General features: G+C 40.2%; 1 pseudogene; it reads left to right on the top strand.

Annotated features, from left to right (window-relative positions):
* The first annotated feature begins 5650 nt into the window (after positions 1–5650).
* Positions 5651–21314, top strand: LOC140708962 (snRNA-activating protein complex subunit 5 pseudogene; annotated as a pseudogene).
* Positions 21315–21991: the final 677 nt, after the last annotated feature.

Below are 21991 nucleotides of genomic sequence, written 5' to 3'. Positions count from 1 at the left end.
ACAGTACTTCAATGCATAACACAGCCACCCAGCCCCAACACACATTTATCCAGCTCCACATATCAATAGTGACAAGGCTGAGATACCCTGCCTAAGGGGGAGAAACTGGCACTCAAAAGAGGACATGGTACTGTCTTGTTCTCTAAGTGTGGCTGGAGAAAATTATGGCAGGTTCTATGCCATGAACTATGGAAGAGTAACAGTATATTAGAGCTAGCATCTTGATATGCTTGTTCCCCTTGAATTTCCCCTTCATTGAGAATGAAACTTCTCAATAAGTTTCAATTAAGATGATGAAATAAACTCTAATTGGATATGCCATCTGGGAACGTTGAACTGCACAGAGACAGCAGTGGGCTCAATTCACATTATTCTTCCCACCTGCGCTGGGTAAGTCTGAATGTGAAAGGACTACTCAACTGCTGTCGTACCATGCATTTTTAAACACCTTTCCATGAAGAAGCTTAGAGTTCTACATTGAACATGGTAACAGGGATCCTCTACTTACCTTAATGTTGTCTTGCATTTTAAGGGAAACTGAGGCACAAATGATCTTGTGGTGGATCTGGAATCATGACTTGGCTTTGCTGGTTCTTTCCTCTAGGTTCAATCCATTAGCAGATTTTGCCCATTGCCGATGTTTCTACCACATGCACGTGTTCTGTGTGAACTGTGCTTCTGCAAGAGAGGCTGCTATATAAACCTCACTTGTGAGGATTAAGTGAGATGAAGTATATAAAAAAAAGTAGATGCCCAGAACATGCTTGTGTTCTTTGAAGGGGCCAAGCTAATGTTGAGCAATAGCAGTGGGTAGATCTTGAGATTAAATGTCACCTCCATGCTGTTCCCGCTTCTCAGTCAACTTCTTAATTTGAAGCGGGTGGTGATTGAAAGTTAAGGAGGTTTGTTCTGTCCCAATCTGGACGTGTTTCATGTTTGGGAACATAGGAAAACAAGACAAGTGTGCCAAATTGCCTTGTTTCAATGCTCCAGTGACCACGAGGACTAATTGCTGTGCTAACAAGAATGAGAGTTTATTTAGACTTAGCGGATCAGTGGACACATTCAATTTTCTACAAGCACAGCTCAGTTGTGTTCCTACCTCTGCATGTGCATTCCAAAGAGACGCTGATCTACAGTAACCTCCAGATGGCTGCAAGTCCCCAGTCCTCAGCGTGGGATAACCCCCAGCAGGGGAGAGCCCCACAGGCTGATTACGGCCACTGCTGTCTTTTTCTATTCACCTCTAGCCTCTCTTCTATGTCCCTAACACCGATAGAGTTTTAATCACATTCTAATTCAAAATAGATGTATTATAAATAGAATAAATCCTGAGAGGCTGTATGAAAATCTAGTTCTGTTCTTGCTGGATGATTAAAGGAAACAAGAACTTGAAGGGTGGTTAGCAGGTAACAGAAAAGAAAGCAACTGGCATGCAATTTACAGATATTTTCTTTCCCTTTATAGACGTGAACTTCAATTTGGTTCCAGATCGGTGGTCTAGCTATTCTGCTGACAACATTTTTCAGGGCAAAGCTTTTGCTACTGGAATGATTTAAGAAAGATCCCTCAGTGTTTCAGAGTAAAGATATTTCTAAAGAAGTACCTGTATCATTGCCCATCTTGAAGATTGAGTTTTATGGGTTGCTCAAATACTGGTATGAACTCAATGTCAATATATACTCTGACATATAAAACCCATCTTATAATCATAATCACTAGGTAAGATGCTAGTGCAAGTTAAAGTTCTTAAAGGAGATGACCTGAACAGCCTTCTTAGTGTACCAGGGAGACCAGATTGAGTTTAAACCATGTTTACCCCGCACTCAGACATGCCTAGGTGTGTCTGGGAGATTAGTAGATTGTGTTCAGCAAGTTTCTACTTAAATAAAGGAAACATTAATTTGGATTCCTTTGGTTGTAAATTTCAAAAAAAAAAAATCTAAGTTAAAATTTTTAAGGAGGATGGGGGAAGAATGTGATGACTGTTACAGTTACTGTGAGCTTTAGGCTTAGCCAGATCCAGGTACTAAAACAATGTTATTGGATAATAAACCTAATTAAATCTAATCTAAATTTCCATCTTGACTTCGCTTAACCCTCTGTTGAACTCCAAGTTAATGGTAAAATGAGCATCCATCACATTCACCACTCCACCTGCTTCAAGTCTAGTAGAAAGAAATGAGAAATGAGCTCATTTTTTAATTGAGTGATTGAGCAATAGATCTGGACTTGGATTTCATCAGTGTGGTTATCATCTCTATCACTACACTACCCTGAAACTGTTCTCCCCCCAAAGTCACCAAAGATTAGGGTGACCATGCATCTCAGTTTGCCTGAGATGGTTCCAGTGTATATCTGCTACCTGAGCATAAATATGGATAAACCCTGCTATAGTTATCCTTGAAGATGACCCTCAATTAATTATCCTAGTCTCCAGTCTCCAATTGTTCAAACTCTTCTGGGACCCCTTCCAGATTGAGTAGGGCCAACATGAGTAACCACTTCAGCCTTGCTCTCTCAGGTTGCCTGACCCAGGGGAAGACAGTTGCCATGTTGTTAGAACACTCGAGCTGTCTGTGGGATGCCCGCGTGGTGAGGCACTGAAGCCCTTGCCAACAAATGGTACTAACTTTCCAGCTATGTAACTGAGTCACCTTGGAAACAGATCTCACAGCCCCAGTGAAGCCTTTAGATCACTGGAGTCCCAGCCAATATCTGGCTGCCATCTCATGAGAGGTGCTGAGTGAGAACCTGTACCAAATTCCAAATTCCAGACCCATCTAAACTGTAGGAGACAAAAATGTTTGCTGTGTTAACACAGCACTGAGCTTTAGGGATAATCTGTTATACAGAAATAAATTACTAATACATATTCTCTTTCACTCTTAAAAGTGTCCCAGTTTAGAAAATAAACTAATTGTTCATCGACAAATGACCTCCATGTTGACAATGCTATTCTTCAATTCTCCGTCAACCCCTACATTCATTTTCCTCAATGAGTCAAAAGCATTCGGTACAGCTGTTCACTCCCTTCTCTTTTACACAATTTCTTCACTGTGCTTTCAGAATAGTACTTTCACAGGCGCTCCTATTTAGGCCTTTCCCCCCCCCCCCCCAAACACGCTCTCATCCTTTCTTTAGCCCTAGATGCTGCATATCTCCAGGATCCTTCAGAAGTCCTCAGAACTTTTCTGTTGTCTGTTTAATATTAATGCTTAGTGCCCCATTGATTTCACTAAGTCCAATGAACTTATAAGATGAACACTCCCAATGTTAAATCACCAGTCCAGATGTCTTCCTATGCTCCAATCCTGTGTAATCAGCTGCCTAGTCAGTACCTCCGCTGGATGTTTAAGACGCATCTGAAATCAACATGTCCATAACCAAAGTTCTGATCTTGCTCCATAAGCCTTCTTCCCCTTAGACTTTCACATTCCAATTAAAGATAGCTAGCAGTACTTCCAGAGTTTCTCAGGCTAAAAGTCCTGGAGTCATCCTTAACTGCTTTTCCCTCCCACCTCACATGCAACACAAAGCAAATTCTGAGTCCAAGCATGCTCTCCAACCCCTCTACTACTATGAAGCTTACCCAAGTTACCATCACCTTTTGCCTGCCCCCAAATATCTTGGCACCCTTCGGTCTATTCACTACACCCCCCAGCCAGTCTGTGATGATTCTACAACCAAGGTCAGATTATGCTGTCCCTCTGTGCAACCCCTACAATGGCTTCTTACCTAACTCAGAAGACAACCCCAAGCCCTTCCCAAGGTCTGCAAGACTCTATGAAATCCAGCTCCTTAACTACCTGACCTCATTTCCTCCACGTTCATCTTGACCATACCACACTCACTTCCTAGGGGTGGACTGAAGACGTCAGGTGCGATCCTACATCAGGGCCTTTGCACGTGTAGATCCCTCCACTGGATGCTCTTCCCCCAGATATCCATTTGTCCAACTCACTTTATTCAGTCTCAGCCCAAATACCACCTTGTCAGAGTGGCCCTTGACGATCGCTATATAAAAGTGATCTCTACCCTCACTTTCTGTCTGCATATTGTCCTTTGTTTTTGTTTTTCTTCTTGATAATGGTCACCACTAGCTGATGGAGTTGAATATATATATATGTGTGTGTGTGTGTATCCTTCCCCAATTTTCTCCCTCTAGAATGTGAACTTCTCGAGAGAAGGACTGTTGTTCATTGCAAAGCCTGTTGACAAAAGTCCTTGTGGGACATGGAAAGGACAAGATGCCACCAACACGGGTGCTGTCACCTTCTGCCACCATGGGAAATGCCCCCAATGGCTTCAGCTTCCTGAGTCAATGGCAGCCTGGCCATGGTCCTCCATATTTTTAGCCCATTTCCTATTTCCCATTTAGAAAAAATAAAGCAACTGCAGCTCACTACCAGTGCTCATTTAATTTACATAAACATGCTCTTTGAGACTGAAGCAAATCTGACTGATTTGCAATGTGAAAATAAAATATAAAAAACCCTTCATGGCGTTATTTCTAAATAGAACTTGTCTCTAATCCTAATGTAACACAAATGTACATGATGTTGCATTAAGATTAGGGACAAGAATATTCTCAGGCAAACAGGAAATAGGTTAACAGGTGCATGACCAACCTTGGAGCAATTTGATGGGCACCATCAGAGGAGCAGTGTGACTGCTGGGCACTCACCTCAGCAGTTTGGTTGGGTACAGCTAAGGGTAGGAATCATCCCCAAAGAAAATGGGACAAGGAAAGAAGAGCAGTGGATGTCTCTTAGAGTCAACAGCACTGGCACTCAGAATGCAAGTGAGACCATCTCTGGGAGAGCCCAGAACCCTTCACCACATTATCAGCTCCTCACAGAAGGGCTCATGACTATCCTGCTCACAGCTGTATTCCTCATACCATGACTGGCACATATTAATGGTGGCTCATAGCTGCTCATTGAGTTTATCAATGGTTCTGCATGAAGAGTTTGAGGAAGGCCAGAAGTTTATCAGAGAATGGAGGGGTGGAGACCCAGGAGTATTGACCTATGATTGTTGAAATGCTATTTTTATCATCAGATAGATTTGGTCAGGAGCCTACACGAACACTAGGAAGATGCTTATAAAATATTCTCCTTCTTTAAAATCTCTCCCTTTGTGGAGTCATTAATCATAGAATTCCCAACCTGATGCTCCACTTTGTGGGTCTGTTGTCACAACTAGGGTTTCCAGCTCATTGCCCCATTTGCTCTTAACCTCTATATTATGTTTTATACCTTTTTCTTCTGCTGCCGTCCTGGGTTTTGCTGGCAGTAAAAATAAGATTGCCCCACTATCTTTCTTAAAACGATGTGAAATTTTCTGTTGCTCACTGGGTTAGTAGTTGACTCATGCTGCAGGAAATCTGGGAATTGAAGATATGACAGATAGTTAAGCCCCAGATCTCTCAAATAAACTCCTTCCCCCTCTCCATTATTCCTTCCTTAACTGTTTACTGTCAATTATGTGCCAAGCAATATGTAAAACATTATGACTGTAGTAATAAAAGATATCCAATTTGTTTTTAAAATATTTTTGAAAAGTAAAAACAAAAGGCTGAACCACGATGCTGGAATAAACCAATTGTTGTTGAGCTTAGACTCTGAAAATTTTCTCTGCTTTTACCATGTGTGTGTCTGAAGGTGGATATTGTTATGCAAGGAAGAGAAGTGAATATACAGGAAATGAGATCCTTAAAGAGGTTGCCATCCAGATGTTAAATCAAAGAGATTATGATTCATTCAACCAAGTCGTACTTTTGAAGGCCTATCCAAGTCGTGGTGCCTTTGAGGTTTTGCCTGTTACTATTCAGAACTTGGTATGTGTTATTCCATGTAAATGTTATGCAATGATTCAAAAATGAATACCAGGTTGAAAGATGTTATAACAGTCCCTTGTTTCAATGAAATCTACCTTTGTGAGCAGAGGTGACCAAAAAGACCACACTGCATGACCAGCAGCCCACAAACCAGACTGGGCTAAGTTGTGCTGCTATTTCTAGAACTTCTGCTGTTCAAAGCACTCCTTGGGTCCAGCCAGATTGCCATACTTTCTTGATACATTTCCCACGGTTGCTTCATTTGTTGTTCATTTCTCTTAGGGCTTATAGTAGGTTATTGTTTGAGCTGGCATATCTGTACATCTTAATAAAATATTTTTGGTTCCACATTTTCTGCTCAAGTTCCCTGTAGCCATGATGAACACCTGGCATGCTTTGGACAGCTTTTCCATAACTACATAATAATGAGCCAGTTTTTACCATCCATATTAGATATGGCTAGAGTGACTATTTTCTGAAGCAAAATTATGCTGAGCATTTGCCAAATATCAGATGAACTTAAAGCCCTAGAAGTATCTAAGAAAGTCCAAGGGGAGTGTCATTGTTCTAGACTTAGTTCAAAGATGCTGGACAATGGCGTACATGTTCAGCCTTTGTAGGCATATAGAGTGAACATTACCCTTGCTGTTACAGGTTTTATTCTCTGCTGAGGGCCACAGAGCCTCACCGTTAGTTTGCCCCACACACAACAGGGTAAATTCCTACTCCTTTGTCAATTAGGAATTTTCCAGGCAATGTGTTTACATCTTGGGTAAATACATTACTTTCATCAGTGTAACTTAACTATAAAGTATTTTTAGAGGATCAGATTATTTGAGTATGACTGTGATAAGTCTCTCCTTAAATGGACCTTAACAAAGTAGGAAGAAAACGTTAGCAGACATTTCAGACTAATGATGTTTTCTTTTTCTCAAGTGGGTTATTCAGAGTTGAATAGCAATTACTTAAAGCTAGTAACATAGGAACATTTTCTGTAATACTGTAATCATGTTTGTTTATGTTTTTTCATTCTATAACATTCAGCATGTGACAAAGGAATTAGAAAAAAGATTAGTCAAATTTGGAGCCATGGAATTAATGAAATCCGTATGTTTGAAGAATCATTTTATATAACTCCATGCTTTTGATATTTCCTAGAACATCTTAGATTGAGGTCATTGTGCATTATTAACAGAGTCCTGCCACGGTGAAACCCCGTCTCTAAAAATACAAAAAATTAGCCGGGCGCGGTGGCGGGCGCCTGTAGTCCCAGCTACTCAGGAGGCTGAGGCAGGAGAATGGCGTGAACCCAGGAGGCGGAGCTTGCAGTGAGACGAGACAGCGCCACTGCACTCCAGCCTGGGCGACAGAGCGAGACTCCCTCTCAAAAAATAAAAAATAAAAAATAAAAAAAAATAAAAAAATAAAAAAAACAGAGTCCTGGTTAATAATGTACAATGACCTTAATTCAACATGTTTTCAATGAATGACTGACCTTCATGTTTATAACATCTTGACTATGCTTACAAATATTTTTCTAAATTGCTGGTCTGTTTGCAGATGCATTATCAGTGGCATGCAAAAAATAAGATTATGCCTTGTTTAGGATTCTCTTTCTTATAAAGTCCCATCATTGCTGCATTAAGATAGGAATGGGAATGTGTAGGCAAAGTCACATATAGTGACATGCATTGGATAAAAGTTATAAACTTCAGCCACCTGACTCTTTCACTCAAAAACATAATGTGGCTCTCCTTTATATATATTTTTTAATGATTTACATAGCTTTCCGTTGTATGTATGTGCTATAATTTATTTTAATAAACCTCCACTAATTGACAGCTGGATTGTTTCCTAGTTTGTAATTTATAAACCATGATACAATTAACACCCAGGGAAACATATCTTTGTGTACTTTGACAAATATTTCTAAAGAATAAGTTCCTAGAAGGGGAATTTCTGGTTCAAAGGAAATGTACACTTAAGCTATGATTGGTATTGCTAAAAATTTATTTGTTTCAAATCCTTACCAATTCTGGGAATCGGCAGTTTCAATTTTTGCCAATTTGATGTGTCAAAAACCTTATCGTTGTTTTGATTTGTGTTTATTTTATTAGTAAAGAGTCTGAATATCTTTTCATATATTTACTAGCCATTTTTATTTCCTCATTTGAAACTGCCTATTCATGAGCTTTGTTCATGGTTGTGTTGGACTGTTCTTTTTCTCGTTAAGTTATACAATCTCCTTGTCTATTACAGGAAGAAACACCTCTATTTTAGTACATATGTTGCATCCATTGTCATACTAATTACATATTGATTACAGCGAAGTATTTTTCTATTGTACACTATTATTAAAGTTGCCCTCACTTTGATTCTCTGGCACGTTCTATAAATTTTATGAGCAATTTTATTACAGACATTTTTTTAAATATCATTACCAAAAAAGAGTGAGAAACATTGCCTAAATATAGGAAAAATGAAGAAATATACAGAACTTTTTAACTAAACCTACAAGGTTTAATGTCTATAAAGATAAAACTTTTTATTTTTCCAGAAGATTCTTGAAGTCTGGAAATTCTTGGAGATGAAAAGTCTTGCATCACTCATGGAGACACTTCAGCCATGAGAGAGAGAAACCAATCTGTATCCCCTTAGAACACAGCATTATCAACTCCAGCAGGAGCAGACTGTATTGTAGAAAGAACATGGGTCATTTAGACATTCTAGTTCATCGTTCGTCACCATGTGCCCTGGTTTACCAGAGCATCCACTTCCTTTTCTGTGAAATGCATGCGATTATACCTGACCTGCATGTAGGGTTACTGTGGTCATTAAATGAGGTTCACTATGTAAAATGTCTATACATAGTAGATGCTCAGCAAACACTCCTGTTCCCAATCCCACAAGTTATTTCATGAAAAAAATTGTACCTATAGCTACTCAACTGTGACAGGAACATTTAAAATGTAAAATCACCAAGCCAGTAAATATAAAGGTTTGGCTCCTTCTTGAAATACTCAGTTGCTGAGGTTCCTCACAAGTAAGTCAAGATACACTTGATTTTCTAGAATGAGGTAGAAACTATGTTCTCTTCAAGATGGCTCATAGCCTCTGTACGTTTTAAATATCTAATGTTAATGCTGAAACTGATGCTTACTAGGGAAAGCAAGTGCTGCATGACAAACATTAGGTTCCATAAGCCATGTGAGTAAACTGAGAATCTGGTCATAGTCCAAGAAGTGGATCAGGTATATGACTTGGTGTATGACTGATTCCTTATACGTCTACTTTGGGTATATGACTGATTCCTTATATGTCTGCTTTGGCAGGGAAGATCTCAAATACTTTTAGACAATAGTCTTCATGGGGAGAAAAGTATGGCACCTGCAATTAGTCATGTTGATAGTACGCATTCTTGATCTCACATGATGAAAAGGGCACTTCAACTCTGTGGTCTTTCTCCCTCCAAAACCATAACCCCCATCTACTCATGAGGAAAACTTTAGACAAATCCCAACTGAGGGGCATTCTATACAATATCTGACCAGTGCTTCTCGAAACTGTCAGTGTCATCAAAACTAAGAAAGTCCAAGAAACTCTCCCCAGAGGATCCTGAGGAGATACGGTGACTAAACGTAATGTGGTAGCCTGGATGGGGTTATGGGACACAAAAAGGACATTAGGCAAAACCTTAGGAAATCTGAATAAAGTATGACTTCAGTTAATACTGATGGATTACTATTGGTTTGTTAATTGTAATAAAGGTACTGGACCAAAGTAAGATGTTAAAAATAGGGAAACTGGGTATGTGGGCATGTGGGAACTCTCTGTTCTGCCTTCACAATTTCCCTGTAAATCTAAAACTGTTCTGAAATGAAGAGTTTATTTAAAAAAAAAAAAAAAAAAGCTCCTTGCCTCCCCGTCCATTCCACTGTCATTTAGTACATCAAAAAAGCCAAACATAAAACTTCCCCAGTACGTCTGGAAAAATAGTGTGCTTTCTAAGAGGTTAAAGTCTCGACGTTGCAAATCAGCATTTAATTTTCTCCAAATGTGTCTCAGATACTGGTCACTTCTGGTCTGGGTTGCCCACTGTTTTGGGGGCCTGTGTCAAGCTGGAACACTAGTGGATGCTCGATAAATAATTAAGAATTGGTAGAGCGATGCGAGAATTAGGTCTTTGGTAAGTAAATTCTGAATTCTGGCCAAACCAGTCCATGTCATGACGTGGCCTTATCTTACAAGAAGCCAGCCTGCAGACCAGCTGTGGGACAACACCCAGGGTTGGCTTGCGTGCGTGTGCACAGCCACTCTCCTCACGTTCAGTTCTCACACAGCAACACATCAGTTCTGGACAGAGGGTACAAGATTAAAAACTCAGAGTTGATCTTTGCACGGTGTCCATGGCAGACCCCTTCTCCCCAAATTGTGGTTGGGTACTACATGGTCTTAAATACAACCAGTTCAGGCAGAAATCACTGACACAACATTTAAAAAAAACAAACAAACAAAAACACATCATTTCTTAGTCAGTTAGAGTGTTAGGAATTTCCCAGTATTTTATTTAAACTAATGAACCAAAGCATTCATCAGACTGAGTAATTGACTAATGCAAATTTGCATGTTCAAATGGATGCCTGTTCCAAGTCAATTTGGCATGTTCTTCATCTGTACACTCCCGAGTGCTGTACTATTTGCAGAGCATGTGGAATATAGAGAAATCTCAAGTTCATTTCTCATGTGTGTGTGAGCGTGCTGATGTGTGCGTGTGTTCGTGTAATGTTGGTTACTAATAAATTTCAGCCAGAGGAAGGAAACGAGTGAAATATCTTATATTTAGCAGCCTTTCCAATCGATTTTAAATGAAATTGTTGCTTGGTGTTTTCTTTATGTCAATAATGAAAAATGGTGGGGGTGACGAATGAGTCTTGACTTTCCATGTCCCAAGGATGGTAACAGAAGGCACTCAGCAGGTCTGCCCACTCCTGTGGTTAATTAAAGTATTTTCACATTCTCCAGGGTGTAATACACTCTGGGCACTGAGCCCCAGAGAGACTTGTGCAGTCTAATAATCACACATTCGAATAAATGCAGTAGGGGTCCACCAGGGAACAGATCGCTTCTCCACCCTCATTAATGTCCGCAACACTCTGCAAATATCTGAAATGCACTGGCTCCATTTCTTATGAATAATAAATATCAGTCAGGCTCCTAGTTGCTCAGTGGCTCAAGGCAAGGCAGACACCCACCTGCTCAGCAGTGACATTTGCAGCTCAGAGCTTGCTTTATTGCATTCACGAAGTGGTTCTTGCCAAAGCAGATTTCCTTGGATTTGTTACACCCTTTGTCTGGATTGCACTGTAATTCTCATTTGTTGGCACTGTTAAGGCATTTGTCTGTGTATGAAATATGAAGAGTTTTACAAAGCTGATTTTGAACTGTCAGAAGGTATATCTGCACACCCCCAAATCGTCTGGAGGACCTCGAACCTCAGAAAAACAGGACACATTTTAAATATTCGACATCCTTCCAAACTGCTGCTAAACTAAATTGAACGTAAGTCTCCTGAATACTTCAAATTTTAGTTGAAAGAAAGTTGGGGCAATTTTACTTCAGAGAAGCATGCAAGTCCAAAAACTCAGGGTAGGAACTAGCTGATGGAAATAACACTAGGGATGTAGAAGATCTGGACTCCTATTTCAGTTGTAATAACACAAACACAACACAGCTTGATGAGAATAACAGGTTACATTTTTAGTATATTGTATTTCACAAAGGGCTATATATGTATATAAACCACATTTAATCCTCGCAACAGGTTATATGAAAGGTAAGGTTATTTTTCAAAAAATAACAAAATTAAAGTTCAGTGAGGTTAAAGGATTAGCCCAGACCACACAGTACCTGGCAGAGTTTGCCCTTAAACCCAAGTCTTCTTACTCCAAGAATTTTCACGGTTAAAACAGTGCTTTACATTGGATGGCAATTTATATATTTCAGCCTTTTGCCTCAGGGAATATTGACCCTCCATCTTTGTTTTGTAAAGCAATCTGTATTATATCTGTGGCACAGGAAGACTTAACATTCTTTGATGTGTATTTGGTTGGCTGCAAAATAGCCTGGCTGCTCTAAACTAAAAAGCAAGTTAGCAAGGTATCGAAATTGGCTGTCGCTCATTTAGCAGTAGCTTGAGTTGAATTAATTAGCAATAGCTGAGGTGGTCATAGTGATATGACATTCCTTAATACATGAAAGACCATCAGCTTAGGATCAAGCAAATAGATACAGAAGAAGAGGAGAAGGAAGAGGTTCCTGCTCCTTTTCCTCCCATTCTTCCTCTTAAAACAGGTATAGTTGGGAAATGTGATCCTGACAATTTGTGTAATCTTTTGTACTCTATAAAGCACTTTTGTGGTTGGTGGTATTATTTAAGTCTCTCAAAAGCCATCCTCAATAGGTAGATATCATCACGATTTATGGGCAAAACTAAACCACTTGAAAAAGTCTTACTTCCTTTCTCGTTTCCCTACAAGTCTACTGACTTGTCTGAGGGCAAATGTTTAGTGTTCAAGGCATGCTTTGAAATCAGCACCTCTTTTCCAGTCTCTCCAATTTTTCACTAACACTTCCTTCTTCTTTATTAACACTACTTTCTCACTCATGGCTGTGCAGAGACTCCCTAAATTATACTCATATCTTAAGTGCACAAAAACATTAGTTTATAGTACTCATCAGGGAAACACAGATGCAAAGAATATTGTACTCATCTGTCAGTAGAGCAAAGTGGCCTCCATGTACCTCTGCTGTCCCTGCCTTCTTACTAGGGTTGCCAGATAAAATACCAGAAGCTCACTTAAATTTGAATGATTGTTTTAGTGTAAATATGTTCCACGGTACATGTGGGACATATATATGTCTTGACATATATACATACGTATTGACAATTGTCAATAACTTGACAATTATTTATTGCTTATCTGAAATGTAAAGCATTGGGGTCTGTAGTACAATGGTGAGCACTCTCAACTCTGAAATTTGACTTTAACTTCCTGAATTTATATTCGCTAACTTGGGCAGCCCCATGGGGGTATTGGCTCTGCTTACCCCTGGGCTACTCTGGACACCGGTGTCATTTCTCTTTACATCTTTCTGGAAGATCATGGGCATTGTCAAATATCATCAGGACAATGACTCTTTTTGAAATATGCCAGGAGACACTGTGGAGGAAAGAATTTATAAACTGTAAAAGCCTTCCCAGCGCTGTGTGTCACCTCATTTCCATGGTGGCATTTTTGCTCCATGAGGCTCATTCAGAGAAGGAGGGTCATGAGGGCACCAGCTCTTAACCTGTCTTCAGTTTCAAAATCTCATTCTCACTCGTCTCAAAGTGTCCTTAAGATACTCCACAAACAAATGCTATTGCTATGAGAAAATAGTCAAACCCTTGAATCATTGAATATCTTTGACTACAATCTACATTCAAATAATGTTAAGTAAGAAGCAGTGTCAATTGAGAAGTTAACACATGAGTAAAACTCCCTAAAAAAGAACAAAATAAATAAAAGCAGATAAAAATAGCCCAAAAGGTCAGTGATGGTCAGTAATAACTAGTTGATAATAGGCTTAACGAGGTGACGTCTAGAATTTTATAACAGGTAAATAATGAGACATTTATACCCGTAAGGTAGACAGATAGACAGACAGACAGACAGACACACACACACACACACACATACACATTTGTTCTTTGTCTTATCTGGTAGCATGTTTTTTTAAAAAGTCGTCTGGTTTTAGATTATTTCTATTTTCATCTCTAGTAAATAAATACATAGCTTAAATAATATCTTATGAAAGAAAATTTCTTCTGACTTTTCACACCGTTTAATATGAAATTACACCACAATTAACTTTCTTTGTAGTGTTGACAAATTCGTTCTCCACAACTCTCCTCATCCAAAGTCTGAGGCCTTGCAAAGCTGAATGTGAATGGTCAGAGGTGTAGATGCACATCCCTCAAATCATTTTAGAGAGTTTGTGGCCTGGAAAAATGCCCAGGGAAAATTTTTATATACTACCAAACTGCCCAACTAAGCCCTACTAAATTCTCCCTCACAGGTCCCGTCTCAGGTGAGAGTGAGCATGGACAGGGTGCTGGAATGGAACATGACTATGAGATCAGGAGCCAGAGGGGCAGTTTGAACCCTGCTTCATTACATGCTAGTTGTGTACCCTGGAGCATGTTACCCAACCTGCCCAGGCACGGTTTCCCCATCTGTAAAGTGGGAGTGGCGGTGGGGGGAAGCAGCTGTAGTGTTGGGTTGTTTTGAAGGTTAAGTTAAATGAGTTATCATTTATAAAGGGCTTGGGACAGTGTACATAGAAATGGTTATATAAGTGTTGTTAACTAAATAAAAGACACATGCATACATGTGCATTTATGCACATACCTATATCTATGTAATATATATTAAAATATATTATAAATATTTATTATTATATTATAAATATATGTAGTACACCTAAAATATATTGAACATACCATATATGACATCTTACATTATGTCTGATATTTTCATCATAGTATATACTACAAGTGTACATATATATATATATATTTTTTTCTTTCTTTCTTTCTTTCTTTTAATGAAGCCCAGAAGCCAGTGTAACAAGGGACTCCTGCATTCCTCAGGCATTTTTGGCTCAGTGAGCACCTTCAAGGAAGTCCTTCTCAGCACCTGGAGGACAGAGTGAGAGAGAAGGAAAAATCCCCTGAGGGGCAAACCATGCCTGAAGGTGAGGCCTGAAGGCCCCACACTTTGGAAGGATGTGGCATTTGTACCAACAGGGCACTGTGCCTCCTGCACAGGCTGGTGCACCCTGATAGGTCTCAGGGCGCCCCACTCAGAGTGAACACAGACTGTGTGCTGGCACTCCTCCTCCTTTCCCAGCAAATGAGCAGGTTCCACAGCTTCTGCCAAGGGATCTGCACACATCAGGGGCCGCAGGCAACCCCTTCAATGCTGAAAATTCTGGAGACTCCCACAGTCTCCAGCCTGTAGGTCCTTCTGTCACTGACAGGAAGAGACTCCACTCACTGCTCAGACACCTATGCAGAAATGAAGTCACGGGGTCACTTATGTGAGAAAGTAGTCATGGACTGCTGCTGCTGCCTGGGGTTACTGTGCATGGTATGTGCGTGCGTGTGTGTGTGTGTGTGTGTGAGAGATAATGGTATATTCAGTGAAGGCAATAGAAATGCATAGAAACAGAAGAGAAGCAATGATGACAGGAAGCTCCAGTAACCCAGATGAACCAAATTGCTAAAATGGACTGTATCCACTTCTTTACCTTACAGGTGTACATGGTATGTGTGTGCAGGAAGTGTGTGGTGTATGTGGTGTGGTTGTGTTTGGTAGATATGTACGTGATATGCATGGTGTGACATATGCATGTGGTGTGTATGTGTAATATGTGGTGTGACATGTACCTGTGGTGTGTATGTGTGGTGTGTGTGGTATGGTGGTATGAGTGGCGTGATGTATACGTGTGGTTTGTGTGTGTAGTGTGTGTTGTGTGTATGGTGTGATGTGTATGTGTGGTGTGTATGTGTAGTGTGTATGGCGTGCATGTGTTTCCTTTGCAGGTTATTTCTTTGTTTTTGTTTTTTGAGACAGGGTCTCTCTCTCTCACCCAGGGTGGAGTACAGTGCTGCAGTCTTGGCTCACTGCAACCTCCGCCTCCTGGGTTCAAGCATTTCTCCCACCTCAGTCTCCTAAGTAGCTGGGACTACAGGTACCTGCCACCATGCCTGGCTAATTTTTTTTTTATTATTATTTCTTGGTACAAACAGGGTTTCACCACGTTGCCCAGGATGTTCTTGAACTCCTGACCTCAAGTAATCCATCCACCTCGGCCTCCCAAAGTGCTGGGACTGGAAGTGTGAGCCACCGTGCCCAGCCTCTGCAGGTTATTTCTGTGCGTTTCTCATCCGTATGCATCTGACCTTTGCCTAGCTGAGGTTTTAGTTTGTAGAGACATCTCCCACATTCCTCTTAAACATCTAGTGGAATCAGGAGGCTATTGCTGCATTTCCCCATCAGTTTTGGGGAGCCCCCCACTGCACGGATAAATAGGCTTTAGAGTATTCATCAGCATGTCTGCCGTTTTCCTAATACCTGCTCAGTACAATGGCCAAGGGTTTAGTTTAAAAAGCTTTCAAAGCCTGGTGTGGTGGCTCACGCCTGTAATCCCAGTGACTCAGAGGCTGAAGCAGGAAGATTTCTTGAGGCCAGGAGTTAGAGGCCAGCCTGGGTACCAAAATGAGACCCCCATCTCCCAAAAAATAAAAAGCTTAGGTAGCGCAGGTGTGTGCCAGTAGTCCTAGCTCCCCAGCTACTTGGGAGGCTAAGGAGGGAAGATTGCTTGAGCCCAGGTGATGGAGGCTGCAGTGAGCCATGACCATGCCACGGCACTCCAGCCTGGGTGACAAAAAGGCATCCCAATCCCCCTGCAAAAATAAAAAATAAAAATAAAAAGTATTCGGTATTCTCTCAGAGCAAACAGGATCCACAGTCACAGTTTTGCTGGGAGATAGACAAGCAATTGCAATGCTTTGACTCTCCTGCAAAATCTGGGAACTGGTCAAACATTTCCCTACCCACTGAAAGAACCAGTAGCAGGAAGTTATCTTAAAGGTAGGTGAATGGCTTTCTTTGCAAGTTGAAGAAAACCTCGTATTATCAATGATGGCAGACTGAGGTTAAAACGGTTTCCTCTCAAATGCTTGGATAACTTAAACAGAGCTGATGAGGACAGCTTTCAGTGTACCCAGTTCACAAAGACTGAGTAATTCCAGCATTTAAATTTCTCAGGTTAGAAGTGTGCTCTCAGTTGGTAGACTAAAAGGTACAGGCAATTCTGACTAATGCGTACATTTAACCAGATAAGGATGGATTCTCAGATGGCAAACTCCATGCCTGCTTTATAGATCTCCCACGCCTCTCTTCTCCCCTGCCTCCCCTGGAGTTAAGCACGAGCTGTCCTAAGTTGTACTCCTCCTCATCTTTCCCATTTTTGTTGTTGTTTTTTGTTTGTTTTTTGTTTTTGTTTTTTTGTTTGTTTTGAGACGGAGTCTCACACTGTTCTCCCTGGCTGGAGTGCGGTGGGGCAATCTCAGCTCACTACAACCTCCACCTCCCAGGTTCAAGCGATTCTCCTGCCTCAGCCTTCTGAGTAGCTGGGATTACAGGCATCCGCCACCATGCCCAGCTAACTTTTTTGTATTTTTAGTAGAGACGGGGTTTCACTATGCTGGCCAGGCTGGTCTCGAACTCCTGACCTCGTGATCCGCCTGCCTTGGCCTCCCAAATCGCGTGATTTCTGACGCGAGCCATTGCGCCCGGCCAGCTTCCCCTTTGTTCACGGTGGACAGCCACTGCCCCAATCTTACAACGGGACTGTGCACCCATTCCTCTTTCGAGTGCAGCTTCAGAGATTTTCTTTGTAGGGTTTTCACTTTCTTGTCAGGGACTTGATCAGGCCAAAAATACATGCCGACAGCATTCGGGAAAATCCCCTGGGTCACAGCCACCTCTGCACCCATTTTCTTAGGACAGATGGTATTTTGTGACAGCTGCCAGATTTACCAAGACCTAAGTTCAGGAAAAGATTCAAGTAAAGGCAGAAAGCTTACTAGGGAGAGGGATAATGTCACAGGCTTTAGTTTTCTTTTAATTTCACTGCAGAGTGCTTTGATTTGCTAGCTATTTGTCCCTCCCATGTCCCGTCTGTTTCTAAACGTATGTTCTTGAGGAAAGGTCTTTGAAAAAATTCCATCGATGGATTTTTTACTGGAAGTAATTTTCTTCATCATGTTTACTGTACATTTCCACTTTAGCTACTTGATTTGCTGTTCTTCAGATCAATCCTAGCAGTTTTTTTGCTTCTGGGAGTGAGTGATCACTTCATCTTAATTTTGGCTTTTTTTTTTTTTTCAAATGAAAAGTATTCTGAAATATCCTCCAACTATCACAATCATTTCTCATCCTGACCATTTATTCTTCTGGGAGAATCTCTAATCATAACCCTCTAATCTCAAATCATAACCATGTGACATTGCCTCCTTAAAGCCACATAGGATTAGACCCGGATGGACAACTGTTCTGAAGCACTTCTAGACATGTTGTGGTCACTGAAATCCTTTTATGAAAGTATGGGTGGAATCAATTCAATAGAAACTGAGATATAATGAGTACCAGCAGTTGATAGTGAAGGCTGGACCTGCCATGACATTTAGACTTGAAAACTGGGAACGCTATTTGGATTCATAGGTCAGCAAAGCAGGTAGCGAGAAGAAACTGGTGGGTGCGAGATAAAAGAAAGTAGAGGTGCAGGAGGTGGTCTAGGCCCTGAGATAACGTTTGAGTGAGGGCACTCAGTTCTTGATGTTTTCATTCTAGTCCAAATGAGGCTGCATATGTATAATTTCATTCTCATCCATGAGATTGCCCTTGAGAGCCTTAAAATAGGTCTTCCTCTCCTGTGACTTTGTCTTTGTACAACTGCAATTCTCAGGAACACATACTTCATGTCTAAGACCACTGGTTTCATTCTAGTATCAGTTCTTTCCTTTATCATGGGTAGCAGAACTCTGATTTTTAACCAGCTCACTAGGCTTGGTATATAGATTGATTTTCCTATTTTTCCCTTATAGCTAGGAGGGGTCAGGGGACTGAATTGGTAAAACAACGATCTTTTTTTTTTCAAAATATATAATCATAGTATAAACAGTAAACTCAGAAAATGAATGTTGCTACAATTCTATTATCTAATCCATAGATCTTATCTGGATGTTGCCAGTTGTCCCAGTAATATACTTTAGGACCAGAGAAAATCCTGAAAGAGGTATTAAGTCATCTGTCTTTTTAGTCCCCTTAAGTCTGAAACAGTTGTTTCTCAGTCTTTGCTTGATTTTTATAACTTGACGTTTTTGGAGGATAGGCTAGATATTTTGTAGAAAGTCCTCCCATTTGGGTTTGTTTGATGTTTCCTCACAGTGAGAATCAGGTTGGGGCAGCAATAGCATAAAAGAGGTGTTGCATTCTCCCTAGTTCATTATAGTTGGAGGCAGAGGATTTGATTTGTCCCGTTACTGGACTTTGACCACTTGGTGAAGGAGGTGTCTGCCAGGTTTCTTCACTATATAGTTACTATTTTTCTACTTTTATTGTTGTAGAGATACTATTATTAGGGGATTGTCTGTACAGCTGTCCTTTGTTGGATGACCAACAGATAATAAGGACAGGATCATGCAAAGATAATTTGCTCTATCTTCCATCATTTTGATGAACTGGCTGAGCAATCATTTCAAGACCTTGACAACTTTATTAAATAGTCCTTTTCTAACTCTGTGTTGACAGTAATAAAACAAGCAAGGGGCCAAAAGACCTTTGCTAAGAAGCTCTTTCTTTATACAAAATCAACTCGAAGCTAATGGTATATTCAGTGAAGGCAATAGAAATGCATAGAAACAGAAGAGAAGCAATGATGAGAAGAAGCTCCAGTAACCCAGAAGAACCAAATTACGAATATGGACTGTATCCACTTCTTTACCTTACGGTGTCTTTTAACCATCAACGAGGTTCTTGATGGGATTTCCCTGAATTACAAGTAGTTGTGGAAATACTTGAGGACTAATATCATGCCGAGTAATGCATTATTATATTTTAAACTCTGTCTCTTCAGGTTGAACCATTTAAGGCCATGAGGTGTGAGGTCTTTTGAGGGTGAAAGAACTCATATTAATTCAGCTCCTGACTCCTAAAAAAAAAAAAAAAAATTCACTTGTGTGATTAAAATGGGCAGAGTCCATGCAAGAAGCAGTGCCCAGAAGGTAATTTTGTTTTTAAAGTCTTTATCTCAGTTGGAATTGAGATAGAAGCAAATGAGAATTATCACCCTATTTCTAATTCAGCAGAAGTAACTCTTGTGGTAAAGCTTGAGATAAAATGATGAAATCCATGCAGCAGGTTTTTTTAACAGACTTCCTCTAGCATTAAGGTACATAGCCTTTCACAGTCTGCAGAATTTTTTGCCTATTCGATAGTTTGAAGATGATGAAAGATTAAAAGTTCAGTGAAAATGCCCAATTTGCAAATTTCATAAACCTAATGGAAGCAAGTGCAAAGTTTGCCTCAGAAACAATAGGGTGATACAATCCATGTGTCACAATAAGTGGACAAGAACTGTGATTGCAAAGTCCACTTTGTGTTAGAATAAGGTGGATTTGGAGCCATTTTGAGGATGTATCTCAAAATGATGAGATACATCCTCAAATGGTGAGATTGTGGTGGATGTATCCACTACAATAACATACTTATTTCCCTGGAATGATCTTGCAAGATCAATATAGAATCTTAAACAATATCTTTCAAAAGGTATACTGAGTTAGCCAATGTGTACTTCATTTTTTTTTTTACAGTCTTTTCAACATCAGAGCCATTTAAAAAAATTATTACATTCATTTCTTACAATCAATTACTGGAAGCAAAATGTGCTCAACAGTAAATGGGCAAGGATAACTATAATAATTTTAAAAGACAAGAACAATGAGAGAGAACTGCTCTGATATAGACAGATAGATATACATATATCTATATATATATTCATTCTACAGTAATTGAACATAGATGGTGGCATGGGAATATGCCAATAGATCAGTGGAAAAGAATATTGGACAGAGCCACAGACATGTATCTGTATGGAAATTTGTTGTATGAGAAAATTGGCGTTTCAAATCAGCAGAGAAAAAAGAAATATTCAACAAACTATGTCAGGACACTTAGCAATACATCTGAGGGAAAAATATTAAATTTTATCTTTATTTTATTGTAACATAAATTTCAGATGCAAAATCGACAAGCTAAACCAAATTTATAAAATATTAGAATAAAACATAAGGGGAATTTTTGTAATTGAGGAAAGCCTTTTAGAAAAAAACAAGGGATTTGCAGATTTTGAGCTCATAAAGTTATTGTTTTCTCTATTAAAAAGACATTAAAAATTAAATGAACAAATCTAATTATATAAAAATATTTGCAGCACTGGGCCGTGTGGTGGGCAGCAGTGTCACCAAGAAATATGCTGAGCTGGGTCAGAAACTGCACAAGGAGGAGGAGACACTGCTCCCGTTGAAGGCAACCCTTGCACAACCTGGTGAATCACATCAAGGTTGAAACATTGGCCCTCCAATCAACGATTAGTTCTAGGAGAGGGGATGAGGTCTGTCTTCAACATCTCCAACTGTGCCTGAACAGTCACTTGTCATGTCGGTGCATATAGACAATGAAGCATCAGTCAACCAAACTACACTGGAGTGGAGCACAAAGAGTCCTGTAACGGAAGAAGAAGAGGAAGAGAAAGAAGAATCAGATTCCTAAAGGAGGGAAAAAGCCAGGGTTCCTTATACAAATTTCTAAGTCTCAGGCTCTTTCTCTCCAAGGAAATCATCTTGCCATGAGCCCTAGGGCCTGCTTGAATGGAGAGCAAGAACTATAGGAGGATGTGTAGTTGCAAAATTGCACCATCAATAACTCAATCTTCAGAACGTTATGACATACAGAAAATCAAAGATGCTGTGTCTTAGCATTGAGCAATATGGGTGGTGCTATGCCTGCAGTCTGGTCAAATTCAGTAACTGTTCAAAACAAAATCTCTCCTGGGATACTATTGAGAAAATCTGGCATTTGCAAAAAGGGCAGAGTTTAAATATGAGCCAGTCTTTCCAATCAACAATACCTATTTTAAGAAAACCAACTAACAGCTGTTTGCATGCCATTGAATCCTTGTGAGCAATGAGGCCATAGTCTAGGACAGAAAGATGACATGGGGAAGGACTGAGGGCCATCTAAGAACAAAAGCTGTTGCTACTTCTCAGAGGCATTGAGACACACTGCATGCTGTAGACTTGCCTAAGACGTCACTGGTAGAATGTTCTTAGAAATAAATTATAGATAAATAGCCATCATGGAGTTTGCTGGTTTCTAATAGCAAAAAAGAAAAGAAGCAGTTCTGGCCTGGTACGGCGGTTCACACCTGTAATCCCAGCACTTTGGGAGGCTGAGGTGGGTGGATCACTTGAGGTCAGGA

This window comes from Chlorocebus sabaeus, chromosome 17 (genome assembly GCF_047675955.1).
Source record: "Chlorocebus sabaeus isolate Y175 chromosome 17, mChlSab1.0.hap1, whole genome shotgun sequence".
NCBI classification, from domain to species: Eukaryota; Metazoa; Chordata; class Mammalia; order Primates; family Cercopithecidae; genus Chlorocebus; species Chlorocebus sabaeus.
Note: the sequence above shows the minus strand (reverse complement) of the source record. Positions and strands in the feature narration are given on the sequence as shown.